The 25490-nt window shown below is 49.5% G+C and overlaps 1 protein-coding gene across 3 annotated transcripts in view; it reads left to right on the top strand.

Moving 5' to 3' along the window:
- The window catches only part of LOC138769944 (dual specificity tyrosine-phosphorylation-regulated kinase 1B-like), an 81421-nt gene that overhangs the window by 21488 nt on the left and 34443 nt on the right, over positions 1-25490 (top strand). Inside the window, exon 1 of one of the 3 annotated variants that reach the window (XM_069948713.1) lies at positions 6303-6627. The exons of the other annotated variants lie outside the window; for them this stretch is intronic. The gene's annotated coding sequence lies outside the window, so the exon portion shown is untranslated. Of the gene's footprint in view, positions 1-6302; positions 6628-25490 lie in introns of those variants that run through there. 3 annotated transcript variants of the gene reach the window in all.

The raw sequence follows: 25490 nt of genomic DNA on the forward strand, positions 1-25490 counted from the left end.
ACCAGCGAGAAATCGTTTATTTTGATCTTTCAACATGTTCTCAAATCGTCTTCGGTGGTTCGCTAAAAATTTGCAGATCGCTTAGTGTAAACAGTCTTTCACCCGTTAACCCTATTTGTCAGATGGGCTTAAGCGATCACAATAACGATTTTTCCAAACAATTTATCGTTATGTCTAAATGCTGATCGTTATAGACATAAAACGTATAGACATAAACGTTATAAAATTTACACGGAGCGATAATTCGCCCGATCGTACGATTAACGATTTCGAAGTAACAATTTTTTTTTATAACGATCAGTGTTTAGACGGATCGATATATTGTACGGAAAAATCGTTTTGCGATCGCTTAAGCCTATCTCGCACATAGGTTAAATCGGTGAACGACTGTTTACACGGAACGATCTGCGAATTTTTTCCGAACGACGATTTAAGGGGCCTCTACTCCCCCGAGCTAACAATGCCATGACAACCAATGAGATAACAATGCCATGACAACCAATGACAACCAATGACCCCATGTTGCAGAGGGCTGGGGAGGGCCGTCCCAGCGATGTAGTTGCTAACCACCTAGATGCCACAGTCTCTATTGACAGCTGCAGCTAGGTGGTTAAATGTCCGGTATCAGCTGGTGAAAGCAGCAAGCAACCCCCTGGTTTTGGTTACAGGCCTGGTCTTTAGTGCTGTTATGGTGGATATATCTGTCGTGGAGCATTAAGCGGGCACCTGTGATTGGCCCCACCCTGTGGGCACTGGCTGCTCATTTGCATAGATAATAATAATATTTATTTGTATAATGCCAACAGATTTCACAGCTCTGAAAAAAAAAAAATCTACATCAGTTATCTACACACATTGTGCTACCAATTGAACATAGAACATAGACAACTTATCTGATGTGTATGGCTTAGGGATTACTGTCTCCTGGGTTAGGCGGACACTTTTGGCACAAAATACAGTCCAGCCAAGAAGGGGGCAACTGGTTTTATTTTTTCCAAAACAGGGAAAATAAACAATAATACAAAAGTAAACCTATCCCCCCATCTACAAGGTCCATGTAACCTGCACCTGTCTCTGTGAAGCAATCCCTTAAAGGGGTTACCATCAAGTTAAGCTTTTTTGACTGGATATGAAATAGTTACCTGACTAGTGGGGTCTGACCACCAAGATCTTTCCGATGAAGCAGATTTGTTTGGAAGTCTCATAGACTGTGAATGGAGCCGTAGTGTAATGTAGGGGACAATTGATGCAAATTCTCATGATGGGGGGGCAGCAGTTGGACCCCCACTGATCATCTAACCAGTCAGTAGACATAGTAGCGTCGTGTGTGGGTTGGTAGCCATGGCCCCCATCTATGACAATGGTTGGGTATTGTGTGCGCTCACACAGTAACAGTGACTCACTTGTGTCTTCTCTGTGGTCACGTAAGCCTGTGATGACACATACAACATGGCCGCTTCGCTCTTATTCTCTTCTCAAGGCCGCTCAGCAGGGTCAGGGCAGGTACATATCCTTCATTCACAGAACATAGAATTCAAGGTTTTTGTAGAGTTTATTTTCTCCCTGCCTTTTCATATGATTATTATGGGCACAAAAAACATGATAAAAGCCTTACAGCTAAAACAAGCCAGCTTTCCTAATATATTGGGCAGCTAAATGTTCAGAACACTAGGACAGCTGGGTGTACAGTGGAGTGGTGGCCATAATAGTTAGCAGCCAGCTTTCCTTGAAACAGCGGTAACCAAGAAATATTTTTTCCTGAGTTTTAAGAAGAAGTAATGGGGAAGTCTAAAAAACTCTCTTAACTGTGGTGGGGCTTGGGCAAAAATAAAAACTATCCGCCTGCAGCTGATTCCCCGCTGCTTCTGCTCCAGAAATTCGAGCTGATGCGGAACAATCCACGTGTAAATTCCGCCGTGTGAACAACGGAGCTGAAATCCCACTGAACACAATGTGACATTGCTCTGTACGTATTTTACAGACGGATTTTCAAGTATAATATGCGTAATGTTAAGTGCGGATTTAGCTGGAAATTCCTCGCCTATTCCACAGTGTGAACATACCCTAAGGCCACTGAGCAAAACTAGTGGAATTCCGTGGCGGAATTGTTAGCTGCGGAATGCTGTTAGCCTCCCTCTCATAATGGGAGTCTATGGGAGGCGCGCGCTCCTGCTCTGTCCACGCTAAATAATGAATATGTTAAGATCCATCGCTTTTTTTTTTATTCGCACTCTTAGTTGCCCAGTTATGTGGAGTGTTTAGTTTTTCTAAGTTGTTTAGACAGAATAACTTGTTACAGTGGCAGGAGAGGTGTTCTATGAGGATTTTGCTTTGGACAGTTCCTGACATGGGCAGAGGTGGCAGCAGAGCACTGTAGAGAATACACCACTTCCTGCAGCACGTGCAGCAGCTGAAGTACTGGAAGACTGATGATTTGACTTCTTTTTTTGCCTTTAAAAGTATAAAAAAACAATAATTTAAATTAAAAAATAAAAGGGAAAAAACTTTTTAATCACTTTCTATTCCATGTTTTGTGGGATGTGATATGGTTGGATATGATTTTTCCCTTCATATCACTAACCATGCAGGATAACAATAACATTGTATTTTACCAGTTTGTACATTTCCACATGCAGCTACGATTTTTGTATTGATTACACATAGCAGTGCGTACTTACCTAGTGTGCTGCTGTTGTGATCCAGCACTGTTAGCTCCTGTCCTGCCCTGCAGCTGCTGCTCCACCTTCTCCGGCTGTCAATCATTCTGGAATAGCTGGGGCAGCGACAGCATGTAGTTACAGCAGCAGCAGGACTTGAGCTGACAGTGCCGGATCACATAGCAGTGTACTAGGTAAGTATGCACTGCTTGTGTGATCTGGAAACTGACAGCACGGATATATGCATATCTGTGCTGTCAGTTTCCATGGCCACACGAATGATACATGTATAGTGTAGTATATGTGATATGTATAGTGTAGTATATGTGATATGTATAGTATAGTATATGTGATATGTATAGTGTTGTATATGTGATATGTATAGTGTATTATATGTGATACGTATAGTGTGGTATATGTGTTATGTATAGTGTAGTATATGTGATATGTATGGTGTATTATATGTGATATGTATAGTGTATTATATGTGATATGTATAGTGTAGTATATGTGATATGTATGGTGTAGTATATGTGATATGTATGGTGTAGTATATATGATATGTATAGTGTATTATATGTTATGTATAGTGTGGTATATGTGATATGTATAGTGTATTATATGTGATATGTATAGTGTAGTATATGTGATATGTATAGTGTAGTATATGTGATATGTAGTGTATTATATGTGATATGTATAGTGTATTATATGTGATATGTATGGTGTAGTATATGTGATATGTATAGTGTAGTATATGTTATATGTATAGTATAGTATATGTGATATGTATAGTGTAGTATATGTGATATGTATAGTATATGTGATATGTATGGTGTAGTATATGTGATATGTATAGTGTAGTATATGTGATATGTATAGTGTAGTATATGTGATATGTATAGTGTGGTATATGTGATATGTATGGTGTAGTATGTGATATGTATAGTGTATTATATGTGTTATGTATAGTAGTATATGTGATATGTATAGTTTAGTATATGTGATATGTATAGTGAATTATAGGTGATATGTATAGTGTATTTTATGTGATATGTATAGTGTAGTATATGTGATATGTATGGTGTAGTATGTGATATGTATGGTGTAGTATATATGATATGTATAGTGTATTATATGTTATGTATAGTGTGGTATATGTGATATGTATAGTGTATTATATGTGATATGTATAGTGTATTATATGTGATATGTATAGTGTAGTATATGTGTTATGTATAGTGTATTATATGTGTTATGTGTAGTGTAGTATATGTAAAATGTATAGTGTATTATATGTGATATGTATAGTGTATTATATGTGATATGTATGGTGTAGTATGTGATATGTATGGTGTAGTATATGTGATATGTATAGTGTAGTATATGTGATATGTATAGTGTATTATATGTGATATGTATAGTGTATTATATGTGATATGTATAGTGTATTATATGTGATATGTATGGTGTAGTATGTGATATGTATGGTGTAGTATATGTGATATGTATAGTGTAGTATATGTGATATGTATAGTGTATTATATGTGATATGTATGGTGTAGTATGTGATATGTATGGTGTAGTATATGTGATATGTATAGTGTAGTATATGTGATATGTATAGTGTAGTATATGTGATATGTATAGTGTAGTATATGTGATATGTATAGTGTAGTATATGTGATATGTATAGTGTAGTATATGTGATATGTATAGTGTAGTATATGTGATATGTATAGTGTAGTATATGTGATATGTATAGTGTAGTATATGTGATATGTATAGTGTAGTATATGTGATATGCAGGGCCGGCGTCAGCACCCGGCTGACTAGGGCAAGTGCCGGGGCCCACAGCTCCTCTAGGGGCCCACTCCCGTCTGTTACTACATTTTTTTTTTGTTAGTAAAAAAAAAAAAAAGTGTAGTAACAGAGTGGACTGGGCCCCTAGAGGCCGCATGTGACAGTTAGGGGCCCGCCGATACATACTGGGGTCCCCGGGCACACGTCTTCCTGCAAGTCTTCCCTACAGCCGAGTAGGTAGGAAAAGGACCTTTGAGTATGAAGGACCTGTGGTGATGTCATGGGTCATGTGATCGGACACCTGACCTGATAGAGGGCAGAAGGTAGGCTCTGTAAACTAATAGTCAACTGTATGTGCTGGCGTTTCTAGTTGTTTTGTTTTGTGTATACAGGTCCTGCTGTAATATATATGTATACAGCAGGACCTACTGTCTACTTTCTATCTATCTATCTATCTACTTTCTATCTATCTATCTATCTATCCACAGAGCAGGAGCTGTATACAGGAGTGGTGCTGCTGGTTCTGTATACAGCTCCTGCTCTCTGTATATATATATATATATATATATATATATATATATATATCATGCAGCATGATATATATATATATATATATATATATATATATATATATATATATACACATATATACATACATACAGAGAGCAGGAGCTGTATACAGAACTAGCAGCAGCATGTAAGATATATATATATATATATATATATATCTATCTTACATTCTGGTGCTGCTAGTTCTGTATACAGCTACTGTTCTGTATATATATAAATAAATAAATGATTCCCGCTGTGTGCCCACTCTGTGCAGCGGATGGATACAGCGGGAGTACCGCCTGGAAAACTGGGATACAGCCTATGGCTATGGTTGTATCCCAGTTTTCCAGGCGGTCCTCCCACTGTATCCACCCTCTCCACGAAGGTGGAAGACATCGATGGCGAGAGTTCGGGTTCGTATGGACCCATCCCTTATATATATATATATATATACACACACAGAGCAGGAGCTGTATACAGAACTAGCAGCTCCAGCATGTTTTATATATATATATATATATATATATATATATATATATATATTTATATATATATATATATATATATATATATATATATATATATATATATAACATGCTGGAGCTGCTAGTTCTGTATACAGCTCCTGCTCTGTATATATATATATATATATATATATATATATATATATATATATATATATGATCCTTTCACTGTGTCTGACTCCTCCAGAGTCCTGACTACTGCAGAGATCAGGAGATACAGGAGGAGAAAGATATGCAGCAGCCGCATGTTTCTTCTGCTGCAAATCTTTCCTCGCCTGTATCGCCATGACTTGCTCCTCAAAGGGGCCCGCCGAGGCTCTGTCGCCCAAGGGCCCACAAAAACCTGGAGCCGGCCCTGGTGATATGTATAGTGTAGTATATGTTATATGTATAGTATAGTATATGTGATATGTATGGTGTAGTATATGTGATATGTATAGTGTGGTATATGTGATATGTATAGTATAGTATATGTTATATGTATAGTGTAGTATATGTTATATGTATAGTATATGTTATATGTATAGTGTATTATATATGATACATATATATACTTTGTTAGTTTCCTTTACATTGCATTCTCGGCTCTAAACGTTTCGGCTCCGCCGCTCCATTGCAGTAAGAGATGTGGGCGTGGTCATATCACTAGGGGCGTGGTCGTCACCTCCAGTGGGGGCGTGGTAACCTGTAATGACGCAGCCTCTAATCCCCAAAGCGGAGGCGGCAGAGCGCTGGGCTAGTGCTCAGCGGGATTCTGCGCATGCGCACTCACGTGATTTCTCTTCAGCGGCTGTTGCGTCGGTTTGTTTTCGCAGCCATTTTGTGTTGCATTACTGGGAAAAAAAAAAAAAAAAAGCCCTGCTGAGCGCCGGAGCCGGAGAGCGGGGCAGAGGCGGCGGCGACTGACAGCCTGCCCTCCCCGCCCCCCGCCCGCCCGTCACACAGCCGCCACACGCCGGGGACGGAGAAGGGAGCGGACGCCGGGGGCAGCCTCCAGGAGCCGCTCCGGCCTCGGCCTCCTCTCTGCTGCAGAGGGCTCGTCAGGATGTGCGCCCGCCCGACCACCACCACAGCCCGCCGCTGCGCCTGAGGTAAGAGAGCCGCCCCGCTCCGCCCGGAGCCTGCCCGCCGCTCCCGCGCCGCTGTTACCGGGGGGAGCGGCTATTCTGCCCGGGCCCGGTGATGGATGGGGGGGCTGCAGGTAGAGCCGGAGGAGCGGCATGCGGCACCGCAGCGGTACCGCACTTCCCATTGCACACACGGCAGGACTCTCGCCTTCTACTGGATGATTCATCAAGTTTTGCGCCATTTCTGCGCCTTGTCCGCAAGACGTGTGTGGTCGCCCAATCCAGCTGCTGCAGCACTACAACTCCCAGCATGCCCATACCTACAGCAGGCTGCCCGGGCATGCTGGGAGTTGTAGCGCTGATGGCTCTCAGTGCATGCTGGGAGTATTAGTGCTGATGGCTCTCAGTGCATGCTGGGAGTTGTAGTGCTGTAACCTGTATGGGCCTATAAGATGCTGATGGCTGTCAGGGCATGCTGAGACTAGTGGTGCTGATGGCTGGGAGTTGTAGTGCAGCAACCTGTATGGGCCCATAGGTGGCTGATGGTGCTTCAAGCATGCTGGGAGTTGTAGTGCTGCAACCATAGGAGACTGATGGCTGTGAGGACATGCTGGGAGTTGTAGTGCTGCAACCATAGGAGACTGATGGCTGTGAGGACATGCTGGGAGTTGTAGTGCTGCAACCATAGGAGACTGATGGCTGTGAGGACATGCTGGGAGTTGTAGTGCTGCAACCATAGGAGACTGATGGCTGTGAGGACATGCTGGGAGTTGTAGTGCTGCAACCATAGGAGACTGATGGCTGTGAGGACATGCTGGGAGTTGTAGTGCTGCAACCATAGGAGACTGATGGCTGTGAGGACATGCTGGGAGTTGTAGTGCTGCAATCAGTAGGGGCATGCTGAGGGTGTTGGTGCTGCCAACCTGCATGGGCCTGCCCTATAAGATGGTGATGGCTGTCAGGGCATGCTGTGACTTGTAGTGCTGCAACCAGTACAGGCCCATAGCAGGGTAAGGAGTGTTGGGGCATGCTGGGAGTTGGTCTTGCTGCCAGTTGTTGGACACACACAGCACGGTGATGGCTGTCAGGTTGGGAGTTGTATTTTTATAGCCTGTAGGAGGCTAATGGCTGTGCCTGCTAGGATAAAGGCTGTAAGTGCATGCTGGGCCTTGTAGTTCTGCAGCTGTTGTTGACCAGCATAGGATGGCAGTAGCAGTGCAGGCATGCTGGGAGTTGTAGTTCTGCAGCAGCTGGAGTTGATGTCTCTGGTGGGGTTGGAGTCTTGGGCAGTCAGCGTATTGGCTGTGATAACATTGGGGGTCGGCGGCCCCCTGTATCCCAGGTAGTATGGTGCTGGGAGCTGTTCCCATCTGCAGAGGAGGCCGTGCTGCAATGTGGCTGCTGCTCCAGCCTCTCACTCAGCACACACAGCTCTGCTACTCCAGCCTCTCACTCCGCACACACAGCTCTGCTACTCCAGCCTCTCACTCCGCACACACAGCTCTGCTGCTCCAGCCTCTCACTCCGCACACACAGCTCTGCTGCTCCAGCCTCTCACTCCGCACACACAGCTCTGCTGCTCCAGCCTCTCACTCCGCACACACAGCTCTGCTGCTCCAGCCTCTCACTCCGCACACACAGCTCTGCTGCTCCAGCCTCTCACTCCGCACACACAGCTCTGCTGCTCCAGCCTCTCACTCCGCACACACAGCTCTGCTGCTCCAGCCTCTCACTCCGCACACACAGCTCTGCTGCTCCAGCCTCTCACTCCGCACACACAGCTCTGCTGCTCCAGCCTCTCACTCCGCACACACAGCTCTGCTGCTCCAGCCTCTCACTCCGCACACACGGCTCTGCTGCTCCAGCCTCTCACTCTGCACACACGGCTCTGCTGCTCCAGCCTCTCACTCCGCACACACGGCTCTGCTGCTCCAGCCTCTCACTCCGCACACACAGCTCTGCTGCTCCAGCCTCTCACTCCGCACACACAGCTCTGCTACTCCAGCCTCTCACTCCGCACACACAGCTCTGCTGCTCCAGCCTCTCACTCCGCACACACGGCTCTGCTGCTCCTAGCTGTTTCCTTCTCAGGACCTTTTTATTTGTTTCCCTGTTTACAAAGTAACAATGACATCCTGACCTGTAACTAGTGATGTATCAGTCACACCAATCCCACATGTACTGCTGGGGACAGTGTGGATGTGACTGGTGAGGTGTATGATTGCTGGGACCACAACTAGTCACAGGAATGGGGTCCTCCAAGTGTGAATGGAGTGCTAGTGCGCATGGCTGATCCCTACCTATAGGTCAGACCCCTATTCATTCATGTGGATGGGTGCTAAGTATATCATGGCAGGGACCACCACTGAGACTCCTCAGAATGGAGTCATAGTTCACGTCCATGATCACTGCTTTATATACTGCTTATAGGTCAGACCTCTATCTGTCTATCTATCATCTATCTGTACGACTTCTGGAAGCCCCTAAGGATTCGGCCTGGTTGCACCAGCTGAAATCTCATGCAGTATCACCCGTCACCAATCACAGAATCTATGTGAACCCGGCTTGAGTAGAGGAGGATACATTACTGCCGATTGGGATGTTAGTGACTAGTTGTCCATGAACCATCTGACAGCGGGATGAGTCTCTGGTTCTCTTGGCCACAGCAGTAGAGCCCCCCAGGATGTCACACCCTGAGCTGAACACCACCCAGGATACACGTCACCCATGTATTTCAGTGACAGTAACTTTTTAGGATGTTTATTGAAGTCTGTGGTTGTGGTTTATTCGGCGTTATCTTAATCCATTCCTGGTGAGATTTATTTTCTACGTATAAGGGTCCTATTACACCAACAGGTTAAATGACAGATTTTTTTAAGCCAAAGCCAGGAATGGATTATACACAGAAAACTTGTAATAAAGAGAAGACTTAAGGGCCCTATTCCACCGGACGATTATCGTTCAGATTATCGTTAAATCGTTCGGTTGAAATGCAGTTAATGGTTAACGACCGAACGAGAAATCGTTGATCGCTTTATAAGACCTGGACCTATTTTTATCGTTGCTCGTTCGCAAATCGTTCTGCTGCTGGTTCCCTGGAGAAGATACTGGGGACTATGGTGGAGGAGGCCTCCTGTACGTCTATAGCTGGGGGGTGTCTGCTGCTGGCTCCCTGGAGAAGATCCTGGGGACTATGGTGGAGGAGGCCTCCTGTACGTCTATAGCTGGGGGGTGTCTGCTGCTGGCTCCCTGGAGAAGATACTGGGGACTATGGTGGAGGAGGCTTTCTGGAGAAGACCCTGGGGACTATGGTGGAGGAGGCCTCCTATACGTCTATAGCTGGGGGGTGTCTGCTGCTGGCTCCCTGGAGAAGATACTGGGGACTATGGTGGAGGAGGCCTCCTGTACGTCTATAGCTGGGGGGTGTCTGCTGCTGGCTCCCTGGAGAAGATACTGGGGACTATGGTGGAGGAGGCCTCCTGTACGTCTATAGCTGGGGGGTGTCTGCTGCTGGCTCCCTGGAGAAGATACTGGGGACTATGGTGGAGGAGGCTTTCTGGAGAAGACCCTGGGGACTATGGTGGAGGAGGCCTCCTATACGTCTATAGCTGGGGGGTGTCTGCTGCTGGCTCCCTGGAGAAGATCCTGGGGACTATGGTGGAGGAGGCCTCCTGTACGTCTATAGCTGGGGGGTGTCTGTTGCTGGCTCCCTGGAGAAGATCCTGGGGACTATGGTGGAGGAGGCCTCCTGTACGTCTATAGCTGGGGGGTGTCTGCTGCTGGCTTCCTGGAGAAGATACTGGGGACTATGGTGGAGGAGGCCTCCTGTACGTCCATAGCTGGGGGGGGGCTGTCTGCTGCTGGCCTTTCTGGAGAAGATACTGGGGACTATGGTGGAGGAGGCCTCCTGTACGTCCATAGTTGGGGGGGTCTGCTGCTGGCTCCCTGAAGAAGATACTGGGGACTATGGCAGAAGAGGTCCTGTGTACTCTTATACTTGGGGGTGGGGGGGGGTGGGGTCTATATGTGTCGAGACGTCTTGTGTACGAGACGTCTTGTGATGTATTAAGCCATGCTTCTCACTTTACTGCAATGTTGTAATATTATTGTTCATGCTCCCGTACTGTGTGCCTATCTGCCTATAGAGGGTATATTGACCCCCCCCCCCTCCCCCCCAGCAGTGCCAGACTAGAGGGGGATACTGCCCCCCCCCCCCATCCCCCAAGGTTCTCATTCTTGGGTGACTGTGTCCTCGGCCGTCTATGGTTATCTGGACCTCAGGTGTTTCTGTAATAACCTCTTAGGGTAACGGGAAGTATTAATAATAGAGCGGAGTGTATGTGCTGTGGTATTCCAGGCGTGAACTATCTGATGGTATCTGTAGTATTTGTCAGGGTCCTCGCCGGTAATGTTACATCAGACGCCTCAACTTCTCTATAAATACTCCGAGTTCTCCAAGCTCCATCCTCGCCGTCAAAACCATTTGATCTTTGGTTACCATTACTTTTCTTACCTTTGATGCCTCAGAGCCGCGTACAGGCTTCTAATTTCCGATTCACTTGGATTATTGTATGACAACTTATAGGAATCGCGTTATAGATGGGGGGGGAGAATCACACGGGAAAGTTTTACCTATCTTCCTGCAAATGTGATGTTTATTCCTGCATTCTCTATGGGAGGATCACATAGTGTCCCCCACTGTCTCTTATGTGATATCTATATGTCACAGACTGGTCATGGATACAGGGTACCTCCAGCTGGTGACACCATGTGGGTACCGGTTACTTCCACTGCTGTAGTCATGTGACATCGGTCAGCTTGTATAGTGGCACACCATCCCTGCAGTGCACTATTACCAACCATCATATGGTACCTCTCTAATACAACGGAGTGTGTTTCAAATAATGAGATCAAGCATTTGAGTGTAACACTGTATTTTCCCCCAAATGATCTGGGTGGTGCTGGTGATCCATTGGAGAGAAGTCATAGAACTGCTTTACTATGACCGTGTCTGCTCAGTAGCCCAGTGGGCTTTATATTTGGGATGTGGAGTATGAATGAATTCTACAACTCAGGAACAACCATGGGTGAGGGGGGCTTTAAGTGTGTAGTATAGTGATACCTGCCTCGGGGTACGTGTGCCCTGTGCCATCCTATCCCTGTAAGTGTGTAGTATAGTGATACCTGCCTTGGGGTACGTGTGCCCTGTGCCATCCTATCCCTGTAAGTGTGTAGTATAGTGATACCTGCCTTGGGGTACGTGTGTCCTGTGCCATCCTATCCCTGTAAGTGTGTAGTATAGTAACACCTGCCCTGCGGTACGTGTGCCCTGTGCCATCCTATCCCTGTAAGTGTGTAGTATAGTAACACCTGCCCTGCGGTACGTGTGCCATTCTATCCCTGTAAGTGTGTAGTATAGTAACACCTGCCCTGCGGTATGTGTGCCCTGTGCCATCCTATCCCTGTAAGTGTGTAGTATAGTGACACCTGCCTCAGGGTACGTGTGCCATTCTATCCCTGTAAGTGTGTAGTATAGTGACACCTGCCTCGGGGTACGTGTGCCATTCTATCCCTGTAAGTGTGTAGTATAGTGACACCTGCCTCGGGGTATGTGTGCCCTGTGCCATCCTATCCCTGTAAGTGTGTAGTATAGTGACCCCTGCCTCAGGGTACGTGTGCCATCCTATGCCTGTAAGTGTGTAGAATAGTGACCCCCGCCCAGAGGTATGTGTGCCCTGTGCCATCCTATCCCTGTAAGTGTGTAGAATAGTGACCCCCGCCCTGCGGTACGTGTGCCCTCCTATCCTTGTAAGTCTGTCGCATAGTGATACCTGCCTCGTGGTATGTGCCCTGTGCCATCCTATCCCTGTAAGCGTGTAGTATAGTGACCCCTGCCTCATGGTACCTGTGCCCTGTGCCATCCTATCCCTGTAAGTCTGTAGTATAGTGACCCCTCCCCTGTGGTTTGTGTGCCCTGTGCCATCCTATCCCTGTAAGTCTGTAGTATAGTGACCCCTGCCCCGTTGTACATGTGCCAACCTATCCCTGTGCGTAGTATAGTGACTCCTGCCCTGTGCCATCCTATCCCTGTAAGTGTGTAGTATAGTGACACCTGCCCTGTGGTATGTGTGCCCTGTGCCATCCTATCCCTGTGTGTAGTATAGTAACACCTGCCCTGCGGTACGTGTGCCCTGCGCCATCCTATCCCTGTGTGTAGTATAGTGACACCTGCCCTGTGGTATGTGTGCCCTGTGCCATCCTATCCCTGTGCGTAGTATAGTTACACCTGCCCTGTGGTACGTGTGCCCTGTGCCATCCTATCCCTGTGCGTAGTATAGTTACACCTGCCCCGTGGTACGTGTGCCCTGTGCCATCCTATCCCTGTGCGTAGTATAGTTACACCTGCCCCGTGGTACGTGTGCCCTGTGCCATCCTATCCCTGTGCGTAGTATAGTTACACCTGCCCCGTGGTACGTGTGCCCTGTGCCATCCTATCCCTGTGCCTCCTGCCTAATAAATAGGTCAGTGTGATGCATGAAGAGAGCGGTGTCACCATTATATCACTTTCACCAATATGTTGCGGAGTCTGCTTGGTCTTGGTGGCACATGTTGCTGTAGACATTAATATCGTCAGAGATCTCTTCAGTAGGAATGATGGTTTTTTTCAACTTTGCTTATTTTATGCAGTTAAAAAAAATAACTTAAACGCTTAAAAGTTTTGCATCTGCCGCTGGGGTTGAAGAGGATGATAGAATCCAGTGAATTTGTCCAGCTGTTACAAAACTACAAGTCCCAGCATGCCCTGACAGAACACATTGCAGCATTTTATATTTACTAAAGCAGTGACCTCCAGCTCTGCAGCTCTTGCAGACTGTACACCTCCCGGCGCAGTGCAGACTGTACACCTCCCGGCGCAGTGCAGACTGTACACCTCCCGGCGCAGTGCAGACTGTACACCTCCCGGCGCAGTGCAGACTGTACACCTCCCGGCGCAGTGCAGACTGTACACCTCCCGGCGCAGTGCAGACTGTACACCTCCCGGCGCAGTGCAGACTGTACACCTCCCGGCGCAGTGCAGACTGTACACCTCCCGGCGCAGTGCAGACTGTACACCTCCCGGCGCAGTGCAGACTGTACACCTCCCGGCGCAGTGCAGACTGTACACCTCCCGGCGCAGTGCAGACTGTACACCTCCCGGCGCAGTGCAGACTGTACACCTCCCGGCGCAGTGCAGACTGTACACCTCCCGGCGCAGTGCAGACTGTACACCTCCCGGCGCAGTGCAGACTGTACACCTCCCGGCGCAGTGCAGACTGTACACCTCCCGGCGCAGTGCAGACTGTAGTCCTTTTTAAATCTTCAATGTGAAACCTGCTGTTCTGTATTTGTTTCAAAACTATGACTCCCAGCATGCCCTAACAGAGTATAGCACAATTTTTTTTTTATTTTTTAAATAATTTTAAAGTGATCTGTAAACCGGTCTTTGTACGGCTGCTGAAAAAACTAAATTTCATAGCCTTAGGCTGTTGGGGTATGCTGGGAGTTGTAGTTTTGTAACAGCTGCATAGACACAGGTTGCTGGGATCCTGGGTTAGACTATTCCCTTTCATATGTAGGTATGGAACCTTGTGTCTCCATCTGTTGCAAGACTACAACTCCCATCATCATGATGTGAGTTGTAGTTTTAGAACAGCTGGAGAGCCAAGGTTCTCTACCCTTGCTTTACCTCCATACTATGTTTTTGAGATGTCAGGGGATTGTTAGTCGAGCAGTTGTGCCAGACATGGCACTTATCTGAGCAGAGGTCTGTGGGGTAATATACAGGCATGTCAGCGGGGGGCTGTGGGGTAATATACAGGCGTGTCAGCAGGGGGGGGGGGTAATATAAAGGCGTGTGAGCAGGGGGCTGTGGGGCAATATACAGGCATGTGAGCAGGGGGGGGGTAATATACAGGCATGTGAGCAGGGGGCTGGGGGGTAAAATACAGGCATGTGAGCAGGGGGCTGGGAGGTAATATACAGGCGTGTGAGCAGGGGGCTGTGGGGCAATATACAGGCATGTCAGCGGGGGGGGGGGTAATATAAAGGCGTGTGAGCAGGGGGCTGTGGGGCAATATACAGGCATGTCAGCGGGGGGGGGGGGGTAATATAAAGGCGTGTGAGCAGGGGGCTGTGGGGCAATATACAGGCATGTGAGCAGGGGGGGTAATATACAGGCGTGTGAGCAGGGGGCTGGGGGGGTAAAATACAGGCGTGTGAGCAGGGGGCTGGGGGGTAAAATACAGGCATGTGAGCAGAGGGCTGGGGGGTAATATACAGGCATGTGAGCAGAGGGCTGGGGGGTAATATACAGGCATGTGCGCAGGGGGGTAATATACAGGCATGTGAGCAGGGGGCTGTGGGGTAATATACAGGCGGGGGGCTGTGGGGTAATATACAGGCATGTGAGCAGGGGGGTAATATACAGGCATGTGAGCAGGGGGCTGGGGGGTAATATACAGGCATGTGAGCAGGGGGGTAATATACAGGCATGTGAGCAGGGGGCTGTGGGGCAATATACAGGCGTGTGAGCAGGGGGCTGTGGGGCAATATACAGGCATGTGAGCAGGGGGCTGTGGGGCAATATACAGGCGTGTGAGCAGGGGGCTGTGGGGCAATATACAGGCATGTGAGCAGGGGGCTGTGGGGCAATATACAGGCATGTGAGCAGGGGGCAATATACAGGCATGTGAGCAGGGGGGTAATATACAGGCATGTAAGCAGAGGGCTGGGGGGTAATATACAGGCATGTGAGCAGGGGGTAATATACAGGCATGTGAGCAGGGGGCTGTGGGGCAATATACAGGCATGTGAGCAGGGGGTAATATACAGGCATGTGAGCAGGGGGCTGTGGGGCAATATACAGGCATGTGAGCAGGGGGCTGGGGGGTAATATACAGGCATGTGAGCAGGGGGCTGGGGGGTAATATACAGGCATGTGAGCAGGGGGGTAATATACAGGCATGTGAGCAGGGGGGTAATATACAGGCATGTGAGCAGGGGGCTGGGGGGGTAATATACAGGCATGTGAGCAGGGGGCTGGGGGGTAATATACAGGCATGTGAGCAGGGGGCTGGGGGGTAATATACATATGAGCACATGAGTCAATGGGGGGGAATGTCTGGCATTTGCCCGGATGCCGCTCGGCTCCCCTATTTGGCAATTCCTTTGGAATTTGGGAATGAAGTCCTTGAAACTTGTGTGCCAGTCCTAGAACTATGGTGCTGCAGGGTCCTGTATCCTATGGTCAGGTCTCCAATATGTATCCTGCATGTCTGTCCCTTGTTTCTGCCTTTATTCTTGCTGGTCCGATTGTCTCCTGTACAGCCGCAGCTTTACAGTATTTCTACCATAAATGACAATATGCTGACATTAGGCAGTATCCATTTCTTTTCCCTTTGAACCGTGTGCACATGTGGCAGGACATAAGTGACCAGACCAGATGCATGCAGGGAATGTCAGGGGGGTGTCAGGACATGCCATCTGCTGGTGTCAGGGCTGGGCTATAAATGCCTGACACCCTGAGGATGGATGGGGACGAGGGGGGGTGCACAGTATTACTTTGCTGAAGCCCCCTGTATGTTGTGCATTGGTTTCTTGCGTGTGTTGAGCAGAGCTGGTGCTGCATACTGTATGTAGCGGTGGTGCTGAGCACTTGTCACGTTGTATTAGAAGCAGAGCAGGAAGTCCTCACAGATTCCCTGTTACTAGGGAATAAGAGCCAGCGTTCTGCTGTGCAGTTCGCCTGCCTTTCATCTAGTGCGGCGCAGCAGTGAAGGAGTTAAGGAGGAGAGCGCCGCTGCTGCTGCGGACTGTTGCTGGAAATAGATGTAGTTGCAGTGCATTTTGCAGCAAGTTCCAGTCCACGTGCTGAACCTGGTTGTGAGGATGGTGGCAGCGGCGGCGGGGGGAGAAGGACATCTGATCTCACGGCACTTTTTAACATGTCTGTTTAATATGGCACGGTGCCAGTGGAAAATGTAGTCTGGCGGGGGCCACCTCTGATTCGTTTGGATATTGGTTACGGATCGGGATTGGTAACTGCAGTGCGTTATTTATATCTGCATGTTCCTGGAAGGAACAGCGGCTTTGAGAAAGAGAGGGGTATTTTTGGAGAGCCTGAACTGCTCCGGTTTCTCTTCTTTGTTTGGGCATAATCATTCACTGCATCATATATAACCTAGCAACATGCATCACCGCAGAGCGGCTCCCGGGATTGGCTGGAAGTAGCATTTGTGGCAGCCAATAGGGAGCCTGTTACCATAGCAGAGGAAATGTTAGAGGTGAGTCTGCAGAGGCATGCACGGGAACATTTGTGCCCTTATGCTCCGTGCTCGGGGAATCTGTGATACTTACAAAAGGCTGATTGATAAGGCTGAGAGCCGCCGCCACCGCCTGTATGTGCACATCCAGCACAAAATAACGGGGGAGGGGGCACAGACGCTAAAATGGGAGACCCCCCCCCCTCATCAAATCTAATTATAGGAGAGACTTTTAACTACATAAAGGCTGACATGTTTTGTTTTTTTGTTTTTGCCAGCCCCCTCCTCCTCCTCTCTCGGAGACCACCTTCCTCCTGTACAGCGGCTTTATGTTATTAACTAGTTCCATGCATCCCATGCATCCTCCCCCCATAGGATTAGGATGGGTCATAATACAGCTGATCAGCTGGTATGTACAGAGTGGTAAATGATCAGCTGATCACGGCATACATATCAGTGGCAGATAACAATTGTGTAGAACTGACTGGGGCGACTTTTGTACTATGTATATGGCTGTGTGTATGGAGAGGACTAGTGACTGCAGACGCCGTCCGGTCAGTACTCGTGTATGTCGCTGCTGACTACCAGGGTCCCCGCTCTCAAGGTTGGAGTTGCAACTGCAGTGAGGACAGGGCTGTGCTGCAGCAAGTAACTGTGCTGGATAGTTGTGGATTGTACGGTGCTTGCATCACCTCTATGGTTTGGTTATAGAGGCATTATTGTGGGGAGGGGGTCACTCCACAAAGAGCAGTAAGTGTAACCAGCTAACATGGAAGGCGTAGGGCAGGGATGGGAAACCTTCGGCCCTCCAGCTGTTGCAAAACTACAGATCCCATCATGCCTGGACAGCCAAAGCTTTGGCTGTCCAAGCATGATGGGAATTGTAGTTCTGCAACAACTGGAGGGCCGAAGGTTCCCCATCCCTTGTGTAGGCTGAAGAGATAACGTGTCAGCGCTTAACAACATGATGATGGTTTTTTGATATTATTGAAATGATTGAAGCTCTTTGTATCAGAGGCGTCTGTAACATCATGGAGTCAGGCAGTGTTAGTAGAGAGAGTCCGAAAGAGAACAAACTCCTCGAAGAGTCCTTTTACACAGAGGGATTTATCTGACAGATTTTTGAAGCCAACGCCAGGAATGGATTTGAAAAGAGGAGAAATCTCAGGCTCTCCTTTAAGACTTGATCTCTGTTTATAGTCTGTCCCCGGCTTTGGCTTCTAAAATCTGACAGATATAAATCTGTCTGTTTAAATGGACCCTTAGGTTATTTTCATATTGCAGACCCCCCCCCCCCCTGCTGAGACCCCCAGCAATCGGCTGTGACTTCTGGGGGGACCTTGCAGAAAGTGTCAATATTTCCTGCAGCGCTGCCACAGAAGAAGTGAGACATTACACAGTATTCACTGAAATCGGTTCTAAAGAGAGGTCCTACAGAAAGAGACCCACCTTGTAAGTGGTCTTCACTCTGGTTAAGAAGTGAGGTTCCTGTATAGTGGACCCCCTGTATGAAGTCAGTAGTCACTAAATGTATAAAAAATACACAGGTAGTTAAAACTAGAGGACCCCTTTAATGGCTATTACAGGGAGAGGGTTGGGTCTCCTTTCGCCACGCCTGGATGTATGATTATTATTCAGCGCTGATCTCCTTTCTGTGTAATATGTGTTCGCTATAGGGCATAGCCTGTAAGTAAACTATATGGGTGGCTGTTCTGGGGTCACTAGTACAGTCAGAAGCTTGACAGTTTACGTCTTGTGTATGTTATGTATACATCCATCCCGTGTGTATGATTGCAGTAGTATTCAGTACTTTGTGGTCCTGACAAGTAATTGCTGTTGGCAAAAGTTTTGAGAACTTGTGAGAAGTTTGCTTGTAGTTCGGATCTAGACCAGTGTTCGGGATTTGCAATTACATAAGTTGGTGCCCATTGATTTTCTGTTGGGTTTTCACACAATCGGTAGTTTAGGAGTATGTGATCCAATCCACAAAAAAAAAAAAATCCTAGTGCAGAGACAGATTTTTCTACAGATTCCCCAATTGAAGTCTATAGGATCTAATTTTTTTGTGGAACATCTGCAAACAATTACAGATTCCTTAAGAAATGTTACAGGTTAAAAACAATTGTTCCTTGTTTAGGGTTTGGGCATCTTTTCTGAACCAGTTCAACTTTATAACAAGCACTGTGTGTAATATATACTTTTTGTTTTTGGGTTCCACACACACACACAAAAAAAAAATTATTTGGATTTCGGATTGCGGATGCACTTCATACAGATTTGAATGAGGCTTTCTTCTGGATTAGACCATACTATGACAGGTGTCTTCTCTACCACTAAGCGGATATGCAACCTTGGCAAATAAATGGGAAATTGTGGCGTCTTGGAAACTGATCTGGTAACTGTGTTGGTTTGCTGCCCCCGCAGACTGGATATATGTAGCATACTGGAAACTCAAGTGCAGTATGTGAACAAAGTATGTGCATATAGGAAGTGCTCAAGGTTACTATATTAAGGTGTTTCCTTTTAAACTAGCTGCTGCATTAGGCTTTACCCAAGCCTTGTCCCGGAGAGCATCCAAACACAAGGAATATGTTGTATACACACAGCCTGTAAATATTGTACCCCTCCCCCATCCAGGCCACAGTTTTCTGCAGCTTAGACAATGTAATAGCTGTGAGCACCCCCCACCAGGAGAGAGACACTGCAAACTAGACCTACCCTAACTGCAGTAGGAGGTGATGCTGCTCATACACATAAGAGCTTGGTGTCTAGCCGCCTGCCATGGCTTTGGACTCCCCTCTATATATAAATATGCACGGTTGTAGTGAGAAGGGATAACGCTCTCTGCAGTGTGCCTGGCAGATACTTGGTCTGCCCCCCTGGGTGCTACTCCATGTTTATAGCCTAATTCACATGAGCTACATGGTGACTTTGGTTGCTATAATGTGACAATTATCTCCGATGGTAAGTTGCACCACATGACTTCCATGCAAGTGGCATGTGACTGTGACCTGTTAGAGACATCACTGACATTTGGACTAATATTTTTGACCCACAACACATCGCTTAGTTGTCCCAGCCTCAAGTGTCGTTCCCCATACACTGACAAAGTGGAGGACTCCTCACCTAGTAGCACAGCTAGCCCTGACCTTACTGGAATCCTTACATCAGAGAAGGATCCTGCAGTTTGTTACAGATACAAAATGATATCCACTCACTGACTTAAGTTCTAGAGTAACTTTTTTCCTGTTCCCTGTAACCTTATACACCTCTGAGACTAATACTTTAATGGAGCTGACACAGTCCTCAGCCATAATGACAGAAAGACCCGAGTACTTTACATCATTGTGATCAGTGATGATAGCCATGTGCATTTGGGTCTTGTTCAATGTGACTCCATGTACCATGCATGGTAAGAGCAGAGTAGTGGTCCTATCATCGCAGCTTTGAGCAGTCCATATCTCCACGGTCCTGGACTCTCAGTGTGTATGAACTACATCTGCCTTTAGTTGTATAGCTAGAACAGGTATGGTAAACTCAGTCGTTGAACTGTTGCAAAACTACAATTTCCATCATGCCTGGACAGCCAGCGCCTAGCTTTAGCTGTCCAGTCATAATGGGAGTTGTAGTTTTGCAGCCGCTGGAGGGCTGCTACTTTGACACCTGTGGGCTTAGAAGCATGTTGAAATTTGTGATTTCCTCCAAAATACCAATACTAATTTCAGATTATTAAAGGGGTGCTCCACTTTTGACAATCTTCTTGTTACATGGGTTCCTTTGTAGTAAACTGATCTCAGTGTCATCCTACCGATCTGTGGGGAAAGCTGGCAGTGTTTAGTTTTCCAGCTGTGCCACCACATGGGAGATGAGGCATTATAGAGGGTCCATTCCCATCAATATTCTCTCAGTGTAATACAGGTCCTCCAGGGAGAGAAGCTTTTTGTAACCACTCTTCGTCCTGGCCAGGGTTCTGAGCAGATGACCCCACCGGCAGAACTCGCACTACGGAATCCCCGCATATGACCCGTGGCGGATTCCGTCACTTGTACCCGCACGCAGCGGCGCGCATCTCCGCCCGTGCCATAGACACTATTCTATGCACGGGCGCCAAAAGAATTGACATGTCACTTTTTTTGGCGAAATCCGCCCGTGCTTAGAATAGTGTCTATGGCACGGGCGGAGATGTGTGCGGGTACGAGCGACTGCATCCGCCGTGGGTCATACACGGGAATACCGTAGTGTATATGAAGATGGGGTTCCTAAACAGGACACCCTCTTTATTGGGTATATGGTTGCCACACAAGCAGCTTCATTTAAAGAAAGTTTGGACAACACCTTTTGAAGTTGGCACATACCATTCCTTTTTACTGTTGCTTTCTTTTTATGAGGCCCAGTAAGGTAGGATACAGGCTTTGAAGAGATCCACCTGTTGTATTGAGTCTTACAGATGATAATCTGTGTGTTTTGCCGCCCAAAAGTAACTACTGTGAGAGTCAGAGATTTAGGTAGAACCTCCTCCATAAGGAAATGTCACCATCTGTAGACAGGGGTTTTAGGACCCTTGTCCCTCTTCAGTACTGAGCAGGCTCCTACTGTAGTACCCTTGTACTTGACCATGGACAGTGCTGTGTACCATGGAAGCCTCCTATCTTGCTGTATTAGTAAGCACATATTCATGGCCAGAACTTACGTGTATATGGGACAGTCTGGGCAGATGGCTTTTTTTTGTTTTGTTACATAGTTATATAAAGTTGGAAACAGAACCCTGTTGTTGGAAAGTAGCCTTGAGTGTGGACTTGTCAGGGTTTGGGTTCGGTATTCGATTCCTTGCTTCTTCAGAAGTTGGATGCTGCCATAGGGAGCCATAGGCTGTATCCAGGCTTTCCTGGCAGCTATAGGACTGTATCCAGCTTCTGTGGAAAATCAAATGCCAAAGTGAACCTAAATAGTGTAACAGGTCCGCTCAAGACTACTGGAAAGCTGTGTCAGTTTTCGGAGTGGCCGTACGTCCGGAAAGCAGCTTCAGGTGAATCAGACCTATAATGATGTGTAGCGTCAGAGAGCGATGGTATACAGTGTCCCTGGGTCAGGCTGCTAATCTTCCATCCTGTACCTCATTACTTTCTGTCATCATTATGGTCCAAGGATCTGACTGGGAGCTTGTGGTTGTGGGGGTCTTGCTGCTGTCTTGTAGAGTCCAGTCCTGGTTGGCTGTTAGCAGTGATACTAATGCTGGAGAGCACCATATAAGTGTGGAGCCCACAGCTATGTACTGTGTTGCTTGCTCCATGGGATCGCATGCTGTAGACTCTGTAAGAGAAGCACACCTGTCTCTTGGGCCTTGTTCACACTAGTGTTGTGGCTTCTGTTCATAACCAGTTATGTTGGATCAACATGGACTGATGGATCCTATTGACATATAATGGAGTTTGTCATGTTATGGTTCTGAACATGTGGGCAACAAGAACAGCGCAGCACAGGCTAAACCATTCTCCACTTCATTATGCAGCAGAGATTGTGCACACATGCCGCTATGAAGAGGAGTATATAGTTGTTGTGTGACCTGTATATAGGCATAGTGCTTGGGTGTTGTCATGTATGCTGGTACTATATTGCTGATGTTTAGAGACATTGTTATTTAGGGGGTGCAGCGTCCCCTCCTGTCAGCGGTGTGTGTGTGGGGGGCACAGCATCCCCTCCTGTCAGCGGTGTAGGGGGGGGGGTGCAGCTTCCCCTCCTGTCAGCGGTGTGTGTGTGTGGGGGGCACAGCATCCCCTCCTGTCAGCGGTGTGTGTGTGGGGGGCACAGCATCCCCTCCTGTCAGCGGTGTAGGGGGGGGTGCAGCTTCCCCTCCTGTCAGCGGTGTGTGTGTGGGGGGGGGGCACAACGTCCCCTCCTGTCAGCGGTGTGTGTGGGGCACAGCATCCCCTCCTGTCAGCGGTGTAGGGGGGGGGGTGCAGCTTCCCCTCCTGTCAGCGGTGTGTGTGTGGGGGGCACAGCGTCCCCTCCTGTCAGTGGTGTAGGGGGGGGGTGCAGCTTCCCCTCCTGTCAGCGGTGTGTGTGTGGGGGGCACAGCGTCCCCTCCTGTCAGTGGTGTAGGGGGGATGCAGCGTCCCCTCCTGTCAGTGGTGTAGGGGGGATGCAGCGTCCCCTCCTGTCAGTGGTGTAGGGGGGATGCAGCGTCCCCTCCTGTCAGTGGTGTAGGGGGGATGCAGCGTCCCCTCCTGTCAGTGGTGTAGGGGGGATGCAGCGTCCCCTCCTGTCAGTGGTGTAGGGGGGATGCAGCGTCCCCTCCTGTCAGTGGTGTAGGGGGGATGCAGCGTCCCCTCCTGTCAGTGGTGTAGGGGGGATGCAGCGTCCCCTCCTGTCAGTGGTGTAGGGGGGATGCAGCGTCCCCTCCTGTCAGTGGTGTAGGGGGGATGCAGCGTCCCCTCCTGTCAGTGGTGTAGGGGGGATGCAGCGTCCCCTCCTGTCAGTGGTGTAGGGGGGATGCAGCGTCCCCTCCTGTCAGTGGTGTAGGGGGGATGCAGCGTCCCCTCCTGTCAGTGGTGTAGGGGGGATGCAGCGTCCCCTCCTGTCAGTGGTGTAGGGGGGATGCAGCGTCCCCTCCTGTCAGTGGTGTAGGGGGGATGCAGCGTCCCCTCCTGTCAGTGGTGTAGGGGGGATGCAGCGTCCCCTCCTGTCAGTGGTGTAGGGGGGATGCAGCGTCCCCTCCTGTCAGTGGTGTAGGGGGGATGCAGCGTCCCCTCCTGTCAGTGGTGTAGGGGGGATGCAGCGTCCCCTCCTGTCAGTGGTGTAGGGGGGATGCAGCGTCCCCTCCTGTCAGTGGTGTAGGGGGGATGCAGCGTCCCCTCCTGTCAGTGGTGTAGGGGGGATGCAGCGTCCCCTCCTGTCAGTGGTGTAGGGGGGATGCAGCGTCCCCTCCTGTCAGTGGTGTAGGGGGGATGCAGCGTCCCCTCCTGTCAGTGGTGTAGGGGGGATGCAGCGTCCCCTCCTGTCAGTGGTGTAGGGGGGATGCAGCGTCCCCTCCTGTCAGTGGTGTAGGGGGGATGCAGCGTCCCCTCCTGTCAGTGGTGTAGGGGGGATGCAGCGTCCCCTCCTGTCAGTGGTGTAGGGGGGATGCAGCGTCCCCTCCTGTCAGTGGTGTAGGGGGGATGCAGCGTCCCCTCCTGTCAGTGGTGTAGGGGGGATGCAGCGTCCCCTCCTGTCAGTGGTGTAGGGGGGATGCAGCGTCCCCTCCTGTCAGTTGTGTGTGTGTGTGTGTGTGTGTGGGGGGGGGGGCAGCGTCCCCTCCTGTCAGTGGTGTGTGTGTGTGTGGGGGGTGTGCGGCGTCCCCTCCTGTCTGTGTGTGTGTGTGGGGGGATGCGGCGTCCCCTCCTGTCAGTGGTGTAGGGGGGATGCAGCGTCCCCTCCTGTCAGTTGTGTGGGGGGGGGGGGGGCAGCGTCCCCTCCTGTCAGTGGTGTGTGTGTGTGGGGGGGGAGGGCAGCGTCCCCTCCTGTCAGTGGTGTGTGTGGGGGGGGGGGGGGCAGCGTCCCCTCCTGTCAGTGGTGTGTGTGTGGGGGGGATGCAGCGTCCCCTCCTGTTAGTTGTGTGTGTGTGTGTGGGGAGGGGGTGCAGCGTCCCCTCCTGTCAGTGGTGTGGGGGGGGGGGGCGCAGTGTCAGTATTGGGGGCGCAGGACGGTGCAGCGTCAGTATTGGGGGGCGCAGGACGGTGCAGCGTCAGTATTGGGGGGCGCAGGACGGTGCAGCGTCAGTATTGGGGGGCGCAGGACGGTTGCAGCGTCAGTATTGGGGGGCGCAGGACGGTGCAAGCGTCAGTATTGGGGGGCGCAGGACGGTGCAGCGTCAGTATTGGGGGGCGCAGGACGGTGCAGCGTCAGTATTGGGGGGCGCAGGACGGTGCAGCGTCAGTATTGGGGGGCGCAGGACGGTGCAGCGTCAGTATTGGGGGGCGCAGGACGGTGCAGCGTCAGTATTGGGGGCGCAGGACGGTGCAGCGTCAGTATTGGGGGCGCAGGACGGTGCAGCGTCAGTATTGGGGGGCGCAGGACGGTGCAGCGTCAGTATTGGGGGCGCAGGACGGTGCAGCGTCAGTATTGGGGGGCGCAGGACGGTGCAGCGTCAGTATTGGGGGGCGCAGGACGGTGCAGCGTCAGTATTGGGGGGCGCAGGACGGTGCAGCGTCAGTATTGGGGGGCGCAGGACGGTGCAGCGTCAGTATTGGGGGGCGCAGGACGGTGCAGCGTCAGTATTGGGGGGCGCAGGACGGTGCAGCGTCAGTATTGGGGGGCGCAGGACGGTGCAGCGTCAGTATTGGGGGGCGCAGGACGGTGCAGCGTCAGTATTGGGGGGCGCAGGACGGTGCAGCGTCAGTATTGGGGGCGCAGGACGGTGCAGCGTCAGTATTGGGGGCGCAGGACGGTGCAGCGTCAGTATTGGGGGGCGCAGGACGGTGCAGCGTCAGTATTGGGGGGCGCAGGACGGTGCAGCGTCAGTATTGGGGGCGCAGGACGGTGCAGCGTCAGTATTGGGGGCGCAGGACGGTGCAGCGTCAGTATTGGGGGCGCAGGACGGTGCAGCGTCAG

This window comes from Dendropsophus ebraccatus, chromosome 12 (assembly GCF_027789765.1).
Source record: "Dendropsophus ebraccatus isolate aDenEbr1 chromosome 12, aDenEbr1.pat, whole genome shotgun sequence".
Taxonomy (NCBI): Eukaryota; Metazoa; Chordata; class Amphibia; order Anura; family Hylidae; genus Dendropsophus; species Dendropsophus ebraccatus.